The 17,471-nt window shown below is 37.6% G+C and overlaps 1 protein-coding gene across 1 annotated transcript in view; it reads left to right on the forward strand.

Annotated features, from left to right (window-relative positions):
- The first annotated feature begins 6,927 nt into the window (after positions 1-6,927).
- Positions 6,928-17,471, forward strand: part of LOC127635981 (spermatid perinuclear RNA-binding protein-like) — a 141,145-nt gene continuing 130,601 nt past the window's right edge. The window contains 1 exon segment of the mRNA XM_052116311.1: positions 6,928-7,052. The gene's annotated coding sequence lies outside the window, so the exon portion shown is untranslated.

The following is a 17,471-nucleotide window of genomic DNA, read 5'->3' on the forward strand; positions in this document are numbered from 1 at the left end:
ATGCGCTGAACCGTGTACATGCACTGCTGACACAGATCCAGATCAGGTCTACCACTGCGATCTAGATGCCGGATGCAAGTTAAGATTTGAACGGGAGTTTGTGCAATGCCCGGTTGAAGACTCAGTCCAAAAGTCCAAGATCGTCTGTAAGCCGCAGCCTTTCTTGGGAACGATGAAGTAAGGGCTGTAGCAGGTTATACGTCGTCGGGAGGCAAAAGCGCGTCCCGAGGCTCATGTGCTGAGGGAAGACTCAAAGCACTTACCTTGCTCCGCACACCAGGCATGGGGCGGGTTAGTGACTGAGGAGGAGGTCCCATGGAGACGTCCTCTAGACTTGTCAGAACTGGCCGGCCGGGGGGGTAACAGTGGTGGGTTTGGAGGCGGGAGGTCCGTGTCCGATGTGACGGGACTATTGAGGTGTGGCACCGGGGTGCCATGAGAATGGTATTCAGAGAAAGAGGAAATTGCTCCTTTATTGAGAATGTGGGTACCGCAGCCCAAAGGGGCAAAGAAAACAAACTGAAATGAGGATTCTCCTCCCGGCCCTCCACCGGGGGATGGAGTGGTCTGCTTACCAGCTCCGGAGCAAATGTTTTGATCTCTGGGTCATCCGTCTCAGGAACGCTTGGGAGCCTTCCGGGTCCTGGAGGGTTTTTGTGATACGGGGGGCGTACGCTTCCTTCAGGGCGCTCAACGCTGGGGCTGAGAGCTGGGCCCATGTTGAGGCGGAGCTGCACGTTTTCTGGAAGCCGCAGGAGGACGCCCTCAGTGGGCAGACAGAGCCTGGCCCGTGCTGGTGGCACAACAGGGCATGATATGAGAGATGGCCTCCGTCTGCTCACCGCTGAGAACTGCTGGGCGAAGTCCTCGACGGTGTCGCCGAAGAGACCAAACTGGGAGACAGGGGCGTTGAGGAAGCGTGCTTTTTCCACGTCCCGCATCTTGACCAGGTTCAGCCACAGATGTCGTTTCTGATCCACGAGGGTGGCCATCGCCTGCCCGAGTGTCCGCACTGTGACCTTAGTGACCCAAGTGGAGATCCTTAAGTGCCTTGGCCTGGTGGACTTGCAGGAGGGCCATGGCATGCAAGGTGGAAGCGGCCTGTCCGGAGGCCCTGGAGGGGAGCACTGGGCAATGGCGGCGTTCTCAGGACACAGGTGGATCGCAACCGTTCTGTCCACCTGGGGGACTGCCGAGTACCCGTGGACCACTCCGCCGTCGAGGGTAGTGAGAGCGGATGAGCAAGGGTGTCGATTAAGGGCAGTAAAAGTTGCCCTCCATAACCTCGTCAGCTCATCATGCACTTCCGGGAAGAAAGGACCCGGGGGGGGGGGGCGTGGCTGTGAGCGGCACCCATTCCCGAGGACCCAATCATCCAGCCGTGAAGGCTTCAGGGAGGACGGAGGGTTCCAGTCCAAACCCACGCTGACGGCAGCCCGGGCAAGCATGTCGACCATCTGGGCATCAGCCTCTGACTCAGACTCAGACGCTGGAACATTCTCCGATGCAGCGGCAAGCTCATCATCCAGCTCAGGGGGCTCAAGAGGATAGGCAGACTGGCTGTGAGGTGAGACAGTGCTGTCGAAGCGCCCAGGGGCACAGCTGCACTGCCGTGCAGAGAAGGAGAAAGCCACTGATATGTGCCGTAGATCCAACAGCATACGCTCTTAGAGATGAGGTGAACAGTTTTGTGAATTCAGCTCGCTGCTCACACAACCGGTCGGCTCCGAAGATAATTTCTGAATTAACAGACACATTTCCCTCCCTTTATACCCGTATGTCCGGGGGCGGGACTTTTGCCAAGTTGGACATGTTCCTGGTCCAACATCCTTGTTGTTTATGGAACGGTATTCCTATCAACCAATCCAATTTTAGGGTTACGCTATAGGCATGGGTTTGGGGCATGAACAACCCATTTATTTCCTGACTTTAGCGTTAGTTCGTGCTGAGGTAATGGAAGGTTGGGACTATTTTTTATTTTTTTTAAATTAGGAATTTTGTTCCAGGACCAATATAAGATAATGATCCAGTAACATATGCTACTTGGCAAAATGACAGTGACCTTTGGCATACAATGTTGTATCCTAACCCCGAACCACAGTCCCCACCTTACCTGATTTCTTGAAAGGAATGTTGTTCCTGGACAAAAAAGGATATTAATCTGTGTCCTTCATGGTGAAATAACTGTAAGCTTCATTCGTGTAATTCTTGACAATTTCATTTTATTTCTTTTTTATTTTTTTATTTTTTTTAATTGTGTAATTGTAGCAGCTGTAATTCAAATAACCAAAAAAAAAATAACACGAAATTTAAGCTTTAATGTCCATCTTTTCCCCACCGTACATTGTGAAGCTCATTCTGAATCAGAAAGATAGGAAGGAGGAGCTTGTGTTACCAAATGATAATATTAAAGGTTGAAGCTCAGTAATTTATGCGTTTATGCAAATACATGCACACTTATTAGAAAATTTCACCTCTTATAGAGATAACTGAGGACCAGTGTTGGGTAACGTTACTTTTAAAAGTAACTTGTTAGAATATTGCGTTCCTCCTTCAAAAAGTAACTTAATTAATGAAAAAGTAAATTTTTATGGAAAGTAACCCATTACGTTACCTTTGCATTAATTTTGCCTTACTTTTTTCTCACAGCCATTCTCTCTTCTGCTATGCTAAGCATTCCATAAAATTAAGCCATGCATTGCATACAAGAGACATTACAGGTCATGCTAGCTACAGTACAGCACTCAAAACAACATAGTAAACAAACAGATATTTAGAAAGTAGGTTCACGTCATATTTATAATAAAGAATCAATAATATGAATATTCATGATTTGTTTTTCCATCAACATGACAGCTCATATGAATAATGAAGAATAACCACTGTCTTACATAAAGCAGCAAAGTCTAATACTTGAACCTGCATCATACACAGTATATCATCATGTGCTGTGCCCATCGACAATGTGAGAGTCAACTTAAGATGTTTTTCAAAAATCAGGATAAAATTCAGTGGGAAATGCCAACCTAACATGTACAAGGAATATATGTAACGTGCGTTACTTGTAACTTGTAACACCCCAACACTGCTTAGGACACTATTTGCCTCTAGAGGGGAATGTCTGTTTAATAGACAATCATATGATGTTTCATTTTATTAAGTGAGATCCAACCCGTTTATGATACATATAGAAGCGTTTGACCTTGTTTGGATAGTATGCTCTTTTGTTCTTGCGCATAAGTGACATATGGTAGCACACAAACACACCCTTTGAAAGAATAGGAATTCAAGCTCTATAATCTGTGAAGCTTTACTCTCTCTCTCTCTCTCTCTCTCTCTCTCTCTCTCTCTCTCTCTCTGTATGTGTGTGTGTGGCATGCTGTTCTACAAGAGAGACCAGCCTAATGTGTTAAATCTGCCTGATTGTGAAAGGCTCTCACCAGAATATTCTACATACTCTTTGTCTTCCATCCTAGAATATTCACAGAACTGATTTGTTCTCAGTGCACACATATCTATTTTCATACACTTACTAGTAGACCCTTGATTGGATGATGCAGTTGTACTCTCTGGTACCACACATTCATGCGCTTGTTTGGGAGCTGATTCATAAACATTGAATTCACTGTGTATCTCGTCAATCATGCTCACCTCACTGGATTATTATACAGCTATTTGACAGCATGTGGTTCATGGCCGGCAACACAACTAAATGCAGGAGAGAAAATCTGAGACCTCACCTCCACGTTCAAGGCTGAGCAGTGAGGAGACAGTGAATATCTATCTATCTATCTATCTATCTATCTATCTATCTATCTATCTATCTATCTATCTATCTATCTATCTATCTATCTATCTATCTATCTATCTATCTATCTATCTGTCTGTCTGTCTGTCTGTCTGTCTGTCTGTCTGTCTGTCTGTCTGTCTGTCTGTCTGTCTGTCTAAGCTAAGGTAAACTCAGCTGTAATGAGTCATTAAGTCGAAAGGTAACACTTTGACATGCATAGTTTGATGTGCACTGTATCAGATCTTCCAGAGCAGCAGTCTTCACGCAGAGTACGCGCATTTCATGACGTGAACGCGCCCGTGGTCCAAATACTTGAATCAGTTGGAAAGCAGCTAGAGACAGACAGCCGGAGAAAGAAACACTTGACTGGAGGTATTGTATATCGCTACAGTGGGGAGTACGGCAGACAGTTCTACGGTAATGTATCTCCTTCTGGACTCTTTTAGCTCCGATCGGGCTTAAATGGTGTGCACGTGAGAGTTTAATGCATGATTTGCTGTTGCGATGACTCTTTAATCTGCTCATGCAGGACATCATCTGTCTGTATCTATACGCATTTGGTGCAGCTGTTAGTAGGCTACTATACAGTAAATGCTGAGCCGAGCAGATCTATCAGCAACTGATCTATAGATAGTTTTACCTAGCGATGCAATTGTGCTTGTTATTTGATGCTTTGCCAAGAAATGCAATGCAATGCAATAGCGCACCTCGCACGATGAATTTTATATCGGCTTTCAAAGCGAATTGAATTGCGTTCACGCGCGTGTATTTAATTTAACCTCGCTGTTTGTGCTGCTGCATTTGCGAACATTGAGGTTGTGCTGGTGCGTCTGTTGTAGTTGAATAATGTATTGGGCTGTAGCTGGGGCTGAAGTAGAGAGAATAAACACTGGGGATGTAATGTGAGAGTATTTTCATTGAAGTGAAAGAATTAAATGCTTGCCAGCATACACTTTTGGGCTCTCATCACAAGCATGACATGGTGTTGTTTGATTGCAGTAAATAAATTATGGTTTGGTGTTAACTTTGAAGGTCTGTGCAGGCAACGCAACCCGTCAAATGTTGTCGTGTAATGAGTTTCCAGGGCATATGGGCCATTATACAAAATGGGTACAGTTTGTGTCCATTATGTATACAAAAAATAAGGAATAGCTGGTGCCAACTTTCTGTTTATATAATAAACTAAACGCAACAAAAAAATCAGCAACATATTTTTATTTGTGTTATTTTTCTTTTGGAGATCTTCCTGGTTTCCTAACAAATGTACATTTGATGAATATTAAATACATGGAAAAAGCTTCTAATATTTTGTTTTTATTTTATTTAGCCTAAACATTTTTGATTATAGTTGCCATAACAAATAGTCTAATTAAAAAGACAATAAATTATGTTGTGCATCAGCCCTGTTGCCATCACAAATGTATTTATGAAGTAAAATCTATCTATCTATCTATCTATCTATCTATCTATCTATCTATCTATCTATCTATCTGTCTGTCTGTCTGTCTGTCTGTCTGTCTGTCTGTCTGTCTATCTATCTCTCCCTCTCTCTCTCTCTGTCTGTAATAATTTGATTTTATCAAATTAACTTTATATATATATATAAAGGTATGTCATAATAATGACATCATCTATTCAAGAAGTGATAAGTTAAAGTATCTTATTTATCACTTATCCTACACTGCAAACCCTTATAAGTTCATTGCACTCATCTGATTGAGTAAATTAATTCCCTCAATTTAAGTTCAATTAACTTGGTGTCCATATAGAATGAACTGATATAAGTTGAGTTAGATGTAAGTAGAATTAACTCAGATTTGCTATTTAAATATAGATTTTTTTTATTGTTGTTAATCATTAAAATTGAGTTCATTCCATTTTAGATATAACAATAGCATCTGCTCAATTAATGATGATATCTAATCATAGGTCAGTTATTAATTAATTAATTCGCAACAGATATGCTTACTGGATACCTTCACTTCCGTTGCACATGTTTAAGATACACTATGATAACAATTAAAGTGTCCAACACACTGATCAACCTAATGGTGACGTTACACAAAACAAATATTTTCAACAAATCAACATAAATAATACAGCAAAAGAGCTAAAACCTCTGTGAATTCTTAATAACACCTATTTAAATTCCCCAAAAAGGTTCCTTTTGACCAAGAAAACATAATTAAATAATTCAAATGCAAGGCATTGTGGGTATTCCCCATAGCCTCAATTTTGTACTCAAAATATTAAGTCTATAGATTATTAAGTTAGATAATTTCAGTGGACTTAAATATTTGAGTTATGAGCCCAAAACATGACATTTCAGGTGATTATTAATTAAGACAACTTGACATATCAAGTAATGACAACTTTAGGGTTTGCAGTGTATGTAATTATTTGTTTGCCAGTAGGGGGTGATCTTAAAATGTCAACACTGTTACAATGATTTTGTGTAGTAGACAATAAGTACAGTATACCCCATGAAAGTGGATATTTGTAGAAATAGCTGCATCAAATTCTCTATCTAAGAATGATATAGTTTCACAACCTTGAACACCTTGTAATGTCAAATTAACCATAAACTGTCAACCTTGTTACCTTTTTTAAGGCTTTAATGTATCAATTCTGTATTTCAGACAGTATATCCCGATGTACAGTGGGCACAGTATCTTATTATTCTTCTTTCGACTGCTCCCGTTAGGAGTCGCCTCAGAGGACCATCCGTGATCCGCATTTGACTTGGCACAGGTTTTTACGCCGGATGTATAGCCTATAGTGCACAGTATAAAATGTGTTAATTTAGCTTGAGATGACACGGTGCAATGTATTAACACTTAAAAATATGTATCTGATTAAATGATTATAATCTTAAAAAATCAAATAAAAATCAAACTGTAATAGGCATCCGTTTCATAGAATGACACATGCACAGGGTATACAACCTGACTGCCAGTCAGATCCTCACTTAATGAAGGAAGATTAGTGAAGATTTATGACAAAAATGTACAGAGGTGATAATGATAGCCACAGAATGTTGTTGGGGAAACTCGAGGAGGACAGTCTGGTGTCCTCGGCGTGGATAATGAATTGAGCTCGTGCCCGCCTGTGCGCGTTCCTTAATCATTTCGGTGCGCGTGAGAGGCAGAAGCAGGCGACCCACGCTGTGTGAGACTCTTGCTGACACCACAACGTTAGTGTAAACCTTCGCTCAGACACATTCAAGATACATTTGGATTATTACACGTTTCTTCATTCACCAGTAAGTAGCGCTTTTCAATCTTTCTGCGCTTGTGTTAACGTGTTTTTGTGGCTCATTTGCCTCAGCGGTTGCGAAAAGTTGCATTTTACCGCTCAAGACTTTCTCGTTCTCGCAAGCAAACACGTTACCACCACCTTGTTTAGACTTGTTTGTATTTACATGTTGTATGTGCTATATTATAAGTTTCACCGTCCACTGCTTATCTAGAGGAAGCTGGCTGTTTTACTGCCGTTTGATTATTGGGAAAGTGAAACGCTTTCTTCTGTGTTATTTGTTTCGATTTAAAGATGCATGCGTATATATGTAAGCTACAGACAGTTCTGTGAGTTTTAGTTATCTTTTTCAAACAGACACAGATGTGTAAGGTCGGTTAAGTAAAGTCTGATGATTATCTCGTAGCAGGTGCTTGCATTGCAGAGACTTCCGCAGTTTGACAAACCCACCGCAAATCAGCGAAGCTGTATTCACCGCGACGCGTTTTTTTATTTTATATATATATATATATATATATATATATATATATATATATTAATGTTAGTAACAGTAACCAATAACAACATTGTCGCCACATTGTTGTTGTCGCCACAATGCCACAATGCCAGGAATACAGAGGAATACAATTAAGTATACCTTTTTATGGTATATAGTATAGGCTATATTCGACACTGAAAACTTTCAGGTTTGCGGATGGAATCTTAAAGGTGCACTCCGTCATTATTTTCTAATTTGAAAGGTTTCACACCTAAATAAATTAATTGTAATTTTGAAACGTATGTATTAAATTCATGAGCATTCACATGAGATGAAGACTCCAGTCAAAAGGGTCCCCTCATGGGGGCCTTTTATTGGACACTTTAACTAATGGATTAAATGAATCATGGCTGACTGTGAATGGTTAATTTCTGCAATGGCATTGTAACTGAATCAATCTACTGCGTTTGATTGATGATGCATCCACACCACTTGGAGTCAGTGTAAGTCCAAGACGACATAAACAAAAAAATTACTGTGTGCACTTTTTATGTCTGCACCCATAAGACCAATCAACGACTAATATTTTGTTAGTCGACATGACACAACTATTACAATCAATATCAGTAATAAACTTGATATTTTGAGATATTCATTACGCTGGTGGAATTTGTTTTGCATCAGATAATATATTTTTTTTTCCTTGTGATATTTTGTAGATAATTTGGCCATTTACACTGTATTTTGTTCTTAAAGGACAGAGAGGTAATTCTTTTTCTTAAAATATTTTTAGTCACGTGATAGTCTTGTAATAGTTTGTATTCACCCACAAAACGTTTTGTTCCCTCTCAATATGTTTTTCATCCCATCGCAAAAGTTTTGCATTCACTTGTAATAAAGTCACCATGGATGGTTTTGTAACAAATTATCATCCACAGTGTTTCTCCCAGTGCCATGCTTTTATGTGCCATGTTCGGTAAAAAAAAAAAAAAAGGTTAACTTTTTTTTTTAGTGCTTGTGCTGTGTCTTGATTTGTTTTAGCGACCGGGTACAGTATGAACTTACAGTGTGAAAATAGTGATTTCCAAACCTGGAAAACTCATGGAAATGAATCTTTAAAAAAAACAAAAACCTCTATTAATGTTAAATTATATTACATTTTTGTTTAAATCTCAAAAATTCACGGACGTTTCTTTAATAAATATACATTTGTCTAGTTACACTAAGCTCTGGCTAGAAACTGATCTTTTTGTGGGCAGTCTCAAAAATACATACTCCATTAATTTTCATGGAAATTCATTGGTTGAAACACCCTTAGTGACTACAGTAAACCTATAATAAGTAAAGATAGGATCTCCTTCAAACAGCTTTCATAATCTGTCATTTTGTTTCAATTTCTGATACCAGTGGTGGCTAATTAAATGTTACATTAATTTTATTGTAGAAATAATTGCTGTAGTAATTATGGTTTCCCATGGCATATGTTTGCGAGGGTGCGCGTAAACAGTTCATTTTTTCCCTGCTAAAGTTAACTTGTTACACGCAATGTGGTTGTTTTCTACATATACATGTTTGTGTGCTATCTACATGATCCTGAATTTCCACTTTCCTTTGACAAGAACAAAGAGCGTAACTGTGAAGCCTGTTTCCTCATGCAATCGGTTCATGTGTTGCTTCCGTCTCTCACACGCTTTCTCCTCTCACAGTGACACAAACACTGCTGTGATCCCATCATCTGAAATGCTTTGGAAATTGCTTGGCACATTGGCTGAAAATAGCTTGTGGCTATCACATATTGCCTCAGGTTGAAATGTGAAATATTGCACTAGTTTGTAGGACTGAAATTCCCTCAAGAGAGAGACAAGTTAAAACTTTTTTTTTTTCATTTCTGCATGGGTCCAAGCTGTCACAGTTTGTGCAGAAACAAATGTTTGAAAACATGCAAATTGTGGTGTTTTCAAGTTTTGTATAAAGGTTCCATGAAATAAGGAATAATTTTTTTTTAAATATATATATATATATATATATATATATATATATATATATATGTAGGCTAAGAGGTCATTGTAATATAAAAACATTCTGGAAGTCTCAGAACTCAAAACTTCCCAAAAAAAGAGCTTTTTTTGAAACCAAGCTGCCAAAACGACTCATTCTCTTCTTCCTCTACATTGTGATGTCACAAAGTGGTAGATATGTGCATCTGACCACCTGCACAACAACACATCAACTCCAACTTTACCTGATCACTTCCATAGCCCCGCCCAGTTGTGGTGAGCAGTGAGAGAGCAGGTCAATCAAGAGCAGAGAGCCAATCATAACAGTGGGAGTTTACTCAAGTCTTAAAGGAGAAGCAGCCCAAATCCAAGTGTTTCAGACAGAGGGTCAGAAATAGGGTGAAAAATTATCATGTTTACAAAAATATGACTGTTTTTAACAAATATTAAAAGTGAACCTCAAACAACATATAATGGTTATAGTGTTGTTAATGAAGGCTAATTATTGGTGGTGGGTTAAGTTGTCCTTTCACACTGATCTTTTGTATACTTTTATTAACCTTATCAAACCTCTCGCTTTGGCATCTTTTTTCAAGAGTGAAATCTCCAGTCTCTGTGTATTGTGATTGGAAAAGAGCAATCAGTTCATTCTTCCAAATGTCTACTTTTGTGTTCCTTGAAAGAAAGTAAGTCATATGTGTTTGAAATGGGTTAAACGGGTTAATGTCAAGTTGAATTTTTGGATGAACTATTTTTTTTTTAGGATCTTTTGATTGTTATGTAGTTGCAGACTGTCCATAGCAGAGGACAGGTGCTCAGGAGGTCAAAGGGCAGATGTGGCGAGGTCATAGATTTGTGTCGTGTCTGTATATATCTTTGATTTACACAACCTTAATTTTTTTCTCTCTGTCTCATAGAGGTCCCAGAAGGGCTGAAATGGACTCTCATGGTCTATTGCTAGAGTTTAGTGCTTGAATAATCATTAAAAAGCTTTTCTTTTGTGCAGTTGTATCCAGAAGGCAGAGGGAGTCGATGGTCGCGGATGCTGTCAACTTTTCAGTATGTTTTGGTTTCTGCATCGTTAGGTTTCACTTGCTGTCTGTGTGAATTAGCAAGACAAAATTATCCTGTTTGTTATCTCTCAGGCAAGTGCTAAAGATCTGTCTTTTTAACATCAGATTTAGTGTTGGATTAATCCTAATGTGTGCAGTCAGGCTCTTTATTTTAATTTATTTCAATTTCTCTAATTTGCAATGGGTGTTAATTTCCATTTTTTTGTTTTTGCCTGGTCTTCACTTTATATGACAAAACAATTTATTGAGCATTTCTTAAAGAAATGTTTCAATCAAAGATGAAAATTCTGCCATCATTTACTCACCCTCATGTTGTACCAAACTAATGACTTTCTTCTGTGGAACACAAAAGGAGATTGGGACGTATTGTGCTCTAAATTTGACAAAAAACTCATTACTTATTCTTAATCCATTCGCTAAAAATTTTCCCTTCTGTTGCAGCTCTCAAATCGCATCCACAATTATGCAGATTTGTGTTGTTTTTGGTTATGAGACACAAAAACCAATGGCATTTGTCTTCAATGACGTCAAACCTTGTGAATTCAGTCTGTTCTTTGCACAAAGCTATCCCATAGTTTGTGAAGACTTTGGGGATATAGCCTAGTGCTCCTATTGGCTGCTAAAATGGGAATTCTTTGTCATTTTGGGGGGGCTAGAAAATTTACCCATTAGTTGGGAACAGAATAGTTTTTGTTCTGAAACAAGTCCTTTGAAAAAACAAAATGCCAGAACCAAATAATTTTCATTACTTTCAGTTCTGTTTGGTTAATGGTTCTTAACATTCTTCCTTCAACTGATAGTTTTTCCTACTGTTAGTTTTGTCACTATGTCAAAGATTTTTAGTCTGTACCGAAACTAGTGAAATTCTCAATTTGGCTGGTTATTGATACACATTTTTCGATTTGATTCCAGATTTGATACGACATCGCTTCATATCATATGGGTATATATCAGTTATAATGTCCATTTTGCTGACATATCAAAGAAAATTGGTTCCCTACTAATGTTCTTAATTATACAGGGGACCTTCTAACTTGATACATTATAAAATTATTAATTTGACCAATTTTACCACATCATTAGTTTTTCAAAATTTTGGTCACATTTTAGCGTCATTTTAATTCAGCAATTGCAGATATTATATTGCTTATATATAATTTGTTACATGTTTATTGTTTACATGCATAAATTGTACTATTTGCATCATTTTAGAATCTGGAACCTTTTGAATTCACTACTTAATTTTTACTTTAAGATGCTATGTGAGTTAAAACTAAATTCAATTAGCACCTTATTTCCATAGGACTAGTTATTATATTCTGACTGAACCCATGAGTAGATAGCACTTCACTGATTTGGGACTGTGCTTATAAAAATGCTTCCCACTCCGTAACGTATCACTTTTTTTTCATCAGTCTCCTAATGATTTAGGCTAAGTAATGATTACTGTGGTTAGGTCAATGTGAATAGTCTACACCTGCCAAATTTGTAATATATATATATATATATATATATATATATATATATATATATATATATTATAAATTATTTAAAGCTATAACAATTGTCAAAACACCACAGTTACTGTGATACATTTATGCAAGGGTGATGATGTGTAATTTAAAACATTTAGCGCATGCAGTGTTTTTTCTTCGTCAGTGCTGAATAATGTTAGGGCAGTCTAGCTGTTTGAATTCCTTGATAGCACTTGAAATTAGACATTTTCAGAATTCAAATGGCTGTGACCACGCTATCAAGCAAAGCCTTGTAATCATCATAGGAAGCCGCTGCGATATCATGTGATCAGCTCTGCTCTAAAGACGAGCTCCACACAATCAATTTGTCATTGAATAACGTCTCTTTAAAATCCTCTCTGTACTTTACAGTCACTTATTGATCAAAAACAACATATTCAATTTCAAGACATATTTATTGTTCAAATACATGGACTTTATGTATTTTTAAAAAGCGAAAATGTGACAAAATGATGAAAAAATTATATTACTGTACAATTTACAAAAGTAAGAACATCCTCTGTATTAATAACCACATTAGCTGAAAGAGAATTTCGTTATTACTGTTTGTAAGCAAAATTGAATGTATAACTACAATATGCCCAAATGAACTGAACTTCAAATGTAATTGAATTGTAATCAAGTCTGTATCGTGATATATGTATAGTGATGTATATTGAATTGTGACATATGTATCGTGAGGTGGCTGGTGAGACGGCCCTTATCGAGATCGTTCAAATGAAGATGCATCTGAAAATCTATATTTTTACTCACTCCTAGTTCTTAATACCACAGCAAAAATATGCTTATATGGTAATGTGCTGTTGAACACACTCCTTTTAGCCCATTTTAAAAACTTAAATTACAATGTAAATAATAAATGAAAACAAATGCATGTGCTTAAGTGTATTTTAAGTAGGGCCCAACTAAAATCTGTTTGCTTTTTCCCCCAAAACCTGTGTTTTCCATATGTTTTAAAGTTTTATTTAACTTCATTATCAAATGGTGTCTAATCAAATTAGTTCCTAAAACTCTTAGCAAATGGAAACAGAACAATTACTTTTCAAATCACCATTGCATTTTTTACCAAACCTTTCAGTACAACAGCATACTTGCTTGTGATATATTGCTTAGCCCTAATTATAATCATTATTTTTTAATCATCATTATTATTATTTATTGTTATTATTATAACTACAGTGGAAATAAAACTTTTCAATACAGTTGCAATATATTTCTGTTGCAATTTCTTCATTTTCAGGCACCTAGCTTTTATACTGAATCATGCTTTTATAAAGGAGCAGATAAAGGAAGTCACTACATGACTCAGTTTGAGCATTAAAGTGCAAATGCAGTGATTTAAATATATTAATAAATAGTCTACATGTGCTGCATGCTTCACAGTGGATGAGTGCTCTGCTCTGTCATCTCATACAATGCAAATTATTCTACATGTCTGTGGAGTTTCCAGTCTATGAGTTGTTTGCTTCACACATTTAAAGCAAGCGAATCATGCAGACAGATATTGCTGCCTTTCACAGTGTAATAGTCACACTAGGACATATCACGATTTTAAATTGATTAATTGTGCATTTAGTTTTTGTCCCAAATATGTCAAAGTCGTGTGTGAGCATATGGAAGCAGTTGTGTGTCAGTCAGCAAACAGGTTTCGAATTCAGTACTGCCGCATTTGGCACTACTAAAACACTGGTATCATGACATCTTTTTCATTTAAGGATCGACTTGGTACAGAAGTAACCGTCCTTTTAACGTGTCTGACTGTGGAGTAAAAATGGGAAAAACATGATGTAAATGCTGACAGAATTTTCATTTTTGAGTTTTGGCATAATTTTTTAGAGCAATTTATGCTGAAACATCCCATGAACACCAAACAGTGCTCTCTCTATATATTAGATTAATATGCAGTATATTTGGCTGTTTGACAGAACAAGGTGGGATTTCTATGTTCTATCTCTCTCGCTCACTTCCTTCACTCCCCTCACCGATCAGGGCTATTCTTGGCCTGCTTTCTGAGCTGATGGGAATAGCTGACATTGTGAAGAGGGGGGAATTTGAGCTTGACTCGAGCCAAAGACCACTTCCTCCTCCAGAGCCGGGCACCAGACACTGTCCACCCCTTTTCCATCTGCCACCAGGACATCTGATTTACTGTCTGCTGTTTGCATGACAAAGAAAGCCATTCTAGTGAGTGTGTTTGAGAAAGGAAAAGGGGAAGGAAATCTTCTTTTTGCCAAAGATTTTTTTTACAAATGTTTCCCACTTATTTGCGGTCTTATGACTGGACAAGATGCTCTGCAATGATAACAAATGGCAGATACTGAACATCTGTATTCACTCTTTATAACTGGTGGGCATTTACTAAACAGCAGACAGTTATGGGCAACAAGTCCTGCTGTGCCAACTGAATTTGGCTTGTGGTTTATTTGCATATTGGCTGCTGGATTTCACCTCCGTCTGACTAATGAGGCGAGGCACAAGCCATGAATGACCCCATAAAAGAACTGGCATGCAGCACACAGTCAAAATCAAGCTAACAGCTGAACAACTGCAAAGAAAGCTGTGCATTTATACTGGATCTATTTGCTCTGATTTACCATCCACTAAACTATTGCATCATACAGTTGAAGACAAAATGATTAGCCCCTCTATGAATATTTCAATTATTTTTCAAATATTTCCCAAGTGATGTTTAACAGAGCAAGGGGGTTTTAACACAGTATTTCTTATTATATTTTTCCTCTGGAGAAAGCCTTATTTATTTCAATTTGCCTGGAATAAAATAATACTGCTAAGGTCAATATTATTAGCCCCCTTAAGATATTATCTGTTTGATTGGCTACGGAACAACCACTGTTATCCAATGACTTGTCTAATTAACCTAACTAACCTAATTACTCCCCCAAGCCTTTAAGTTGTGCTTCAAATTGAGGATTAGTATCTTGCAAAACAACTAGTGAAGTAATATAAAACTGTCATCATGGCAAAGACAAAATAAATCAAATTAAAAGAGTATAATGCTCTAGGGATGTTTCAGTGCGTCTGCAATTGGGAATCTCATCAGGGTCCAAGGAATCATGGAAAAGGAAGACTACAAGAAGATTTTGAAAGACAACCTCAGGCAATCTGCAACAAAACTTGGTTTGGGTCGACATTTCGTCTTCCAGCATGATAACGACCCAAAGCATACCTCACTTCTGGTGAAGAACTTCCTCCAAACGAGCAAAGTGAACATCCTTGACTGGCCTGCACAAAGCCAGTTTAATGTTTAATGTGCTTTTTAATGTTCTTTTTTTAAAATTAATATAATTTATTAAAACCTAGCTCTTCAAGTATAATATCTAAATTGTCATGTAAAATATCAGTCAGCAAGTGTATGCAGCTAATTTAGGGACTAAAGTATTTTTTTTAAAGTTTGAGATTTGTAACTTAAAGCAATGTTCCAGGTTCAATACACCAAAGTTAGGTTCAAATAGGTTTAAAGGTCCAAATATCTTCAAAGTTAAGCTCAATTGACAGCATTTATAGCATAATGTGTATTATCACAAAAAAATATTTTCACTCTATTGTTAATAAAACAATGGAAGTGAATGGGGCCAGTCCACAAATGTCAAATAGCACTATTACAAAAGTATAGTCACAAGACGTTAACATTATACTTGAGTCGCTTACTATAACCCTATTCGTGCAAATTTATATCCAATATTACAACATCGTTGCCTTGGCAACATAATGGTGGTAAGCCATGTAAGCAATTTTATTACACTATTTGAGTCTTGTTAACATATATGAGCTTCATGTTTTGTGGTGATACTTTTGAAACATTCGAATGTTTATGGACTGGCCCTATTTCCATTGTAAGATATTTTCTGTAAACACAATTTCTGCTTTTTTAGAATAAATGAGGGACGAGTTGAGAACATTTTCTGTGGTAACTAAGATTATGCTTCAAATTATGTTGATTGAGCGTAACTTGTACTGAACCTGGATCATTCCTTTTTAAGTTACAAATCTCAAACTTTTAAAAATACTTTAGTCCCTAAATTGGCTCCATACACTTACTGACTAGATTTTTATTAAACAATTTATATAATACACATTCGCAAACGAGCTATGTTGTAATAAATTATATAAATAAAAAAAATGTAAAATACAAACTCTGGTAAAATTATACTTTTTTTGTTTGTTTGTTTTGCTGTAGATGCATCAGCGAACCGATAAACACTAAATCAGCTAGGTAATTGTTTGTTGTTCAATCTATCAAATTACAAAAGCTGCAAAAGACCTCAGGTCAACATCATGTGACTTTAGTTCGATACATGAATTTTAGTTTGCTGTTTTGGGTTCAAAGGGAGCTAGTAGAGAGCAGGGTACAAGTGTACACTTGGTCATGAGCGAGTGCATATGGGATGCTATCGCTATGGGATGGAGGACTGGGGCTCCCAAGAGGGTATGCAGTGGAAAGTGCCCTGTGCTGTGTCAACAGGCAGTTTGTGTATACGTGTGTAAGGTAGCTGATGCGGTGACAGGACCAGTGGAAACAGATACAGAGATTAGCAGAATCCAGATCTAACGCAGGCATGGTGAAGGAATTGCCTTGTAAGGTGTCTGAGAGAGAGGGACCCAGCAGGTCACCATTCTTCCATCGAGACGACACACACACACACACACACACAGAAATGGCAGCATTTCTTAACACTTGGAACTAAACAAAGCGCTATCTCTGTGCGTGACATCACACTGCCCCACACGGGTCATAAATTAATCAATTTTGCATTATAAATCTATAAAGTCATTTCAAATCAAAGCTGATTTGTGCTTGTAGAAAACCTTGTGTGCTCTTTAATTTTTTAATTTACAAAACATGCTATTTAAACGCTGACCTTGGAACAGTTCCTTCTGAAATCTAATCAAATCTAATCTTATATGTAGAATGTTATTTTATGGTCAGAAATGGAGCTGACATTTTTTTTTATATATATATTTGAACCTGAGCAACGTGACATGCAGATAATAAACTTGTTTGAAAAAAAAAAAAAGCAAAAAAGAGCTAATAAAAACTTTTAAGAGATGACCGATATTCTGAAGAAAATATGAGTGTTGCTTGCCCTTGCAAAACTTGGTGACACAATGCTAGGGTGTTGTGAGTGGTTGTTGGGGCATTCTGAAGTGTTCTGGGTGGTCACTAGGTAGTTGCTTGCTGATCCAAGTTAAAAGAACACTCTTCATATGGCTCAGGTCCCTTCTTCAATGTATGTGATTTTTTTTCTTCTTTTTTTGCTTGTTTTTATTGTCTGCCAATCAAAACATTTAAGTTTGGTTTCTTAAACAATTAGTACAACATAT

Source organism: Xyrauchen texanus, chromosome 43 (genome assembly GCF_025860055.1).
Source record: "Xyrauchen texanus isolate HMW12.3.18 chromosome 43, RBS_HiC_50CHRs, whole genome shotgun sequence".
In the NCBI taxonomy this organism is placed as follows: Eukaryota; Metazoa; Chordata; class Actinopteri; order Cypriniformes; family Catostomidae; genus Xyrauchen; species Xyrauchen texanus.